At 40.0% G+C, this 7,936-nt stretch overlaps 1 long non-coding RNA gene across 1 annotated transcript in view; it reads left to right on the forward strand.

The window, feature by feature from the left end:
• Positions 1–5,815, forward strand: part of LOC133416008 (uncharacterized) — a 35,162-nt gene extending 29,347 nt beyond the window's left edge. Inside the window, exons 2-3 of the long non-coding RNA XR_009770204.1 lie at positions 796–956; positions 4,663–5,815. This is a non-coding gene — a long non-coding RNA (uncharacterized LOC133416008). The remainder of the gene's footprint in view (positions 1–795; positions 957–4,662) is intronic.
• The last annotated feature ends 2,121 nt before the right edge of the window (positions 5,816–7,936 follow it).

Below are 7,936 nucleotides of genomic sequence, written 5' to 3' on the forward strand. Positions count from 1 at the left end.
ATTCTCCCAAGGACTCAAATAAATCCCCATCAGATTTCAAAACACTGGGTAAAATTGTGGACATAGAGGGTTATTTATTTATTAATTTTAATAGAAAAAAAATGGCAAAAAAGGGCACTTTTTTAACCCAGGGCAAAAGGGTGGGTGCTTGAGCACCACCTAGTGGCTACAAGTGAACATGCCTGTTCCTTGGTAAAAAGTTGAGAAGGACGGAGTTGTCAGTGGTGAACTGTGAAGATGTCAGACATCAGTGCATTACTCTACAGGTCTGGAGTTATTGGCTATGCAAGTCTCTGTTGATTGGAAAGTAAATAAAAGCTACTTTTTAAAATAGGTTTTTGTTCCAAATGGGATTATGTCTGGTCACAAATATGTTCGTGGTCACACAGTCAATTGTTCAGTCATTGTTTCAACTATGATTACGGTATACTTATAAAAACACGTTTACGTCAATACGGACACAGAAGAAGGACACCGAAGCTGGTTTGACCTCAGTGACATTTTTATGAAAGATGTCGATGCTACTAAATGTCAGTTTTTCTTCACTTTCACTTTGCCACAAGATTTCAGAAGGCATCCATTCACATTAGTAGAGGTGTCATTGTACTCTTAAATGAGATGTTACTTTGAAAAAGGTGTAAATTTTAAGTTCCAATGTTATATAGTTCTTTTAACCAATTTGTTATAATTGTTTTTGTAATGAGATGTTACTTTGAAAAAGGTGTAAATTTTAAGTTCCAATTTTATATAGTTCTTTTAACCAATTTGTTATAATTGTTTTTGTAACCCCTGTAGGATGAGTTGGATTCCACCAAGGAAGTGTGGAACAGCCATCTTATTCGTCCTTCCAAGAACGAGTGTGTGCCTCATGGATGGCCTCATGCAATGTTCATGGTGCCTGAGCTGTATGGCACCCAGGACGTTTTGTGCCAAGTGGGTGAGGAGGACTTGATGAGGTGTGAAGTTGATGCATCCACCGCAATGATGTTGCTTGTGATGCTGATGTGTTCACTCTGTGTACACACATAATAACACAGAACAACCTTCAAGTCCCAGTCAATGCATATATGGCCATGGACAGCTACCTCTACTCATTTCACTTTGAGACCTTAGTAAATAAAGGTGTGAAGGGTTTTAAAGTCCTATACAATTTCTACAACCTCAATTCCAATGAAGTTGGGACGTTGTGTTAAACATAAATAAAAACAGAATACAATGATTTGCAAATCATGTTCAACCTATATTTAATTGAATACAGTACAAAGACAAGATATTTAATGTTCAAACTGATGAACTTTATTGATTTTAACAAATAATCATTAACGTAATGTTAAGGCTGCAACACGTTCCAAAAATGCTGGGACGGGGTCATGTTTACCACTGTGTTACATCACCTTTTCTTTTAACAACATTCAATAAACATTTGGGAATTGAGGACATTAATTGTTGGTGGAATTCTTTCCCATTTTTGCTTGATGTACAGCTTCAGTTGTTCAACAGTCCGGGGGTCGTATTTATGCTTCATAATGCGTCACACATTTTCAATGGGATACAGGTCTGGACTACAGGCAGGCCAGTCTAGGACCCGCACTCTTTTACTACAAAGCCACACTGTTGTAACACATGCAGAATATGGTTTGGCTTCGTCTTGCTGAAATAAGCAGGAGCGTCCATCAAAAAGACGTTGCTTGGATGGCAGCATGTGTTTCTCCAAAACCTTTATGTACCTTTCAGCATTAATGGTGACTTCATAGATGTGTAAGTTACCCATGCCATTGGGTACTAACACAGCCCCATACCATCACAGATGCTGGATTTTGAACTTTGGGTCCATAACAGTCCGGATGGTTCTTTTCCTCTTTGGCCTGGAGGACACGACATCCACAATTTTCAAAAACAATTTGAAATGTGGACATGTTGGACCACAGAACACTTTTCCACTTCCACTCCATCAGTCCATCTTAGATGAGCTCGGGCCCAGAGAAGCTGGCAGCGTTTCTGGGTGTTGTTGATAAATGGCTTTTGCTTTGCATAGTCGAGTTTCAAGTTGCACTTACGGATGTAGCGCCGAACTGTATTTACTGACATTGGTTTTCTGAAGTGTTCCTGAGCCCGTGTGGTGATATCCTTTACACATTGATGTCGGTTTTTGATGCAGTGCCGCCTGAGGGATCGAAGGTCACGGGCATTCAATGTTGGTTTTCGGCCTTGCCGCTTACATGCAGTGATTTCTCCAGATTCTCAGAACCTTTTGATGATATTATGGACCGTAGATGATGAAATGCCTAAAATCCTTGCAATTGTACGTTGAGGAACATTGTCCTTAAACTGTTCGACTGTTTTCTCACGCACTGGTTCACAAAGTGAAACTCGCCCCATCTTTGCGTGTGAATGACTGAGCAATTCAGGGAAGCTCCTTTTATACCCAATCATGGTACCCACCTGTTCCCAATTATCCTGTTCACCTGTGGGATGTTCCAAACAGGTGTTTAATGAGTATTCCTCAACTTTGTCAGTCTTTTTTGCCACCTGTCCCAGCTTTTTTGGAACGTGTTACACCATAAAATTCCAAGTTAATGATTATTTTCTAAAAACAATAAAGTTCATCAGTTTGAACATAAATATCTTGTCTTTGTAGTGTATTCAATTAAATATAGGTTGAACATGATTTGCAAATCATTGTATTCTGTTTTTATTTATGTTTAACACAACGTCCCAACGGCGGCACGGTGGCCGACTGGTTAGAGCGTCAGCCTCACAGTTCTGAGGGTTCAATCCCTGGCCCCGCCTGTGTGGAGTTTGGATGTTCTCACCGTGCCTGCGTGGGTTTTCTCCGGGCACTCCGGTTTCCTCCCACATCCCAAAAACATGCATGAATTGGAGACTCTAAAGTCCCCATAGGTGTGACTGTAAGTGCAGATGGTTGTTTGTTTGCATGTGCCCTGCGATTGGCTGGCAACCAGTTCAGGGTGTACCCTGCCTCCTACCCGATGACAGCTGGGATAGGCTCCAGCACGCCCGCGACCCTAGTGAGGAAAAGCGGCTCAGAAAATGGATGGATGGATGGACAACGTCCCAACTTCATTGGAATTGGGGTTGTAACATGTCATATCATCCAACCAATGTACCTCTTAACTCCTAATGACACGGGTGCATCCTCTCTTCTGGATGTTGCAACACCGGATTTGCCTCTGTAATCCAGCTGCCAGAAAGTAAAAACCCATGCCATATTTTGAATCCACCTGATCATTTAAAAAAGCAGGTCGACATCCCATATCCAGACAGTAAAAATCTAATCAGTCTAACCATTTATTAAACCATTTGAATTTAATCACCACAATACCTCAACAGGGTAGATGAGTTCCCAGGAAAATAAAGCTGTTTCAGGCATGACATTTTTTTCAGCTCTTTATGAAATGTTTTGTTGTTAGTTAATTCCACAGCATACTTTTCATTTCATATACCGTATTTTCACGACCATAAGGCGCACTTAAAAGTCTTAAATTTTCTCCAAAATGGACGGGGCGCCTTATAATGCGGCGCGGCTTATGTTCCAACATTATAAATGTTGTTGTGTGATGAGCGCTCCGCTTGACTTATGCACGTTGGCAAATCAGGCGGTAACAAGGTGACAACTTTACAGCTGCAGACTGCAAACAATATCAACATAAAGTCTGTCTGTGAACTGAGTGAATTTGGCTGTCTTGACACAGAATCATTTTTCAGATTGGAACATTTGCGCACTTTATTTTTATACAATCAGTGTACAAGGCTTCATGGTGGACCAACTGCAACAGTATTACCCTGAAACCTGCTTTATGAAAATATGCATAGCGCATTGCATATAAACTTGCAGTAAGAGCAGTAGAGCTGTTTTATCAAAGAAAAAGAAAACTTAAAGCTTGCATCACAATACTAGCTAAAGTTGTGTGTAACCACACCAAAAGTACTTCTTAATTTGTCAAAAACAATGAGTATAAATGTAATGTAAACAATGAGTCACTCTGGTATCAATAGAGGTATATGACCCAACTTTCAGCACAAGTGTATGTGACAATGTACTGCTATAAAAGTGCATAATGAGCCAAAAATTAAAATCTGATCATACCACAGTACATTACAGAAGACAAAATAAATAAATAAATAAATAAACATTCTGGAAAAGGGAGCTACCAAACTGTCCATCAGATGCATCAATGTCTGGGTTTATCAAAGAATTTTAACTATTTAAATTGAAAAATGATACAGCTAAAAGAACATTGAGTTTTTACGGAGCCCCCCTGGTGCCAAGGTATGAGGAAAAATAAAAATCATTGATAACCTGTACCCTCAGTTAACTAAACTGTACCCTCAGTTTAGTCATCTGTACCCTCAATTTAGTAATCTGTACCCTCAGTTTAGTAATCTGTACCCTCAGTTTAGTAATCTGTACCCTCAGTTTGTACCCCCCCCCAACACACACACACACACTTGTTTGGATCGGTGGTTAAAGCTCAACATAACACTGACATTTTGTCTCTCAGAACTGTCAATATAAATATATTATTTTAACCTATGTAAATAAATATGCTAAATGATACTCCAATTAATTATTCATTTGATCACATATCCATTCTACAGTGTAATTGGAAATCTAAACAGAATTCTATTCCCCCCCTACAGAACTGGTGTGATGTTTGACAAGTACTGGTATCCATTATGGATCAACAAGAGCTCATAGAGCTTTACTTTCATTTGGGACTTAACTACAAACACATTCTGCACGTGCTGAGCTCCAAACACAGGATTGATCTTAGTTTGAGGACCCTCAAACGAATTCTGAAGAAGCATGGATTGTTCCGCCGAATCTATTATGACCACCCAGAGACAGTTGTGGACTTTATCGGGGAGGAGCTACAAGGCTCAGGGGCTTTGCATGGCTACAGGTGGATGCACACAAAATGCAAAGACAGGGGGCTGCACGTACGTAAGGAAGATGTACGCCTGCTCCTTTCCACGATTGACCCAGAGGGCACCGAATTTAGAAGGACGACTCCACAGACAAGCATACTTTGCCAAGGGTCCAAATTTTGCCTGGCATGTTGATTCGTATGACAAATTAAAACCATTTGGCATTTGTATCAGTGAACCCATTGATGGTTTTTCAAGGCGAATTCTGTGGCTGAATGCATACTATACAAGCAGTGATCCAAAAGTCATCAGTGGCTACTTTATTGAAACCATTAAGGAATTAGGTGGATGTGCGCGCATCGTGAGATCTGACATGGGGACAGAAAACAGTTTCATCCGAGATATGCAGCGTTTCCTTCGTGGGACCCACAATGATGTTCATGCTTGTGACGAGCTTTGTTGTTGGGAGAAGCACATCTAATCAGAGAATCGAGAGTTGGTGGGGCTTTCTCCGTCGAGAGTGTGTGGAATTCTGGCTGGACCTCTTCCACAGACTGAAGGACATTTTGATGGGTACCTACTCGACAAGAACCTCATGTTGTTTTGCTTCCTTGGTTTAATACAGGCAAGTAGCAACATTTCACAAGCATTTTGCATGTGTTTACTTCATGTTGGCCATCATCTATGCCATATCATGGCAAAGTTACAAATGTGCTCTGATATTTTTCTTCCCAGGAATGGGACTTTGCATTGAAAATGTTCAATGGCATTGCCCATTTGCAAACATATTAAACCTTTGCCCCTCAAAATAACATTCAACATTGGTAAAGAGCAATTTCTAGAAGTTTTCTGTGACATTAGAATCAAATTCTATTTACGATGCAGTCTCACTGGATTTTATTCTTTTGGCATAGTAGGCCTTGACAGGCACGTGCACAAACATTTTTGAGGACAGCTGGTACTCAAGCTAAAAAAGGACACCCATCGTCAAAATTATTCATTCAATTAAGAAAATTGCTATGTACAGTGGGTACGGAAAGTTTTCAGACCCCCTTAATTTTTTCAATCTTTGGTATATTGCAGCCATTTGTTAAAATAATTTTTCATTTTCTTTCCTCATTAATGTACACAGAAAAAAAAACTTAATTGTTGAAATTTTTGCTGTTTTATTAAAAATGAAAAAATGAAATATCACACAGCCATATGTATTCAGACCCTTTGCTGTGACACTCATATATTGAACTCGGGTGCTGTCCATTTCTACTGATCATCCTTAAAATGGTTCTACACCTTCATTGGAGTCCAGCTATGTTTGATTATACTATTGTTATTTTATAATACTATAATATTACATTATTTATTTGTTATTAATTATTTATTATTATATTATATTTTGTATTATCTTTACTATTTATTTATTATTACAATGACCCGAAGCACACAGCTAAAATACCGAAGGAGTGGCTTCAGATCAACTCCGTGACTGTTTTTAAATGGCCCAGCCAGAGCCCTGAGTTAAACCCAATTGAGCATCTCTGGAAAGACCTGAAAATGGCTGCCCACCAACGTTCGCCATCCAACCTGACAGAACTGGAGAGGATCTGCAAAGAGGAATGGCAGAGAATCCACAAATCCAGGTGAGAAAAACTTGCTGCATCATTCCCCCAAAAGACTTATGGCTGTATTAGCTCAAAAGGGTGCTTCTACTAAATACTGAGCAAAGGGTCTGAATACTTATGGCTCTGTGATATTTCAGTTTTTCTTTTTTAATAAATCTGCGAAAATCTCAACAATTACGTTTTTTTTCTGTGTACATTAGTGAGGGGAAAAAAAGTTATTTTAACAAATGGCTGCAATATAACAAAGAGTGAAACATTTAAGGGGGGTTGAAAAATTCCGTACTCATTGTATGTAGGCAGCGCGGTGGAGGTTAGCACATCTGGCTCACAGTTCTGAGGACTGGGGTTCATGTCCCCGCCTCGCCTGTGTGGAGTTTGCATGTTCTCCCCATGCCTGTGTGGGTTTTCTCCGGGAACTCCGGTTTCCTCCCACATCCCAAAAACGTGCATGCTAGGGTGATTGAAGACTCTAAATTGCCCGTAGGTGTGAATGGTTGTTTGTTTCTATGTGCCCTGTGATTGGCTGGTGACCAGTTCAGGGTGTACCCCGCCTCTCGCCCGAAGATAGCTGGGATAGGCTCCAGCACGCCCGCGACCCACGTGAGGAGAAGCGGTACAGAAAATGGATGGATGGGAATGTATGTATTTAATTTACAGGACATTTTTATTTCTGTTAATACAGTAAAGACAGTCAATAATACAACTATTAAAAAAGAGGTAAGGAGAAGTTACAAAGGATATAAAAAGTCAACACACCCCTGTTCAAATGGCAGATTTTTGAAGAAGAGAGGGGCTGGGGCAAAGTGGGAGCATATGTGGAATTCTCCCAAGGACTCAAATAAATGGCCATCAGATTTCAAATCACTTGATAAAATTGTGGACAGAGAGCGTTATTAATGTATTTATTTGATGGGTGGGGGGCTACAGCAAAAGAAAGGCCACTTTTTTTGCCCAGGGCAAAAGGGTAGGTGCTTGAGCACCACCTAGTGGGTATGTGTGCACGCGCCTGTTCCTTGGTGAAAAGTTGAAAAGGATGGAGTTGTCAGTGGTGAACTGTTAAGATGTCAGACATTACTCTACTGGTCTGGATCTGATGGTGATGCAAGTCTCTGCTGATTGGAAAGTAAATACACGCTACTTTTTAAAATAGGTTGTTATTACAAAGAGGATTATGTCTAGCCACAAATATGGTCGTGCTCTAACAGTCAATTGTTCGAACAGTCATTGTTTCAACTATGATTACGGTATACTTATAAGAAATTACAAGTTTACCTCAATATGGACACGGAAGCTGGTTTGACCTCAGTGAAGTTTTTATGAAAGATGTTGAAACTGCTGTTTTCACTCTCTTCACTCTCACTTTGCCACAAGATTACAGAAGGCATCCATCCACATTAGTAGAGGTGCGATTGTACACTTAATGCTAC

This window comes from Phycodurus eques, chromosome 17 (genome assembly GCF_024500275.1).
Source record: "Phycodurus eques isolate BA_2022a chromosome 17, UOR_Pequ_1.1, whole genome shotgun sequence".
Taxonomy (NCBI): domain Eukaryota; kingdom Metazoa; phylum Chordata; class Actinopteri; order Syngnathiformes; family Syngnathidae; genus Phycodurus; species Phycodurus eques.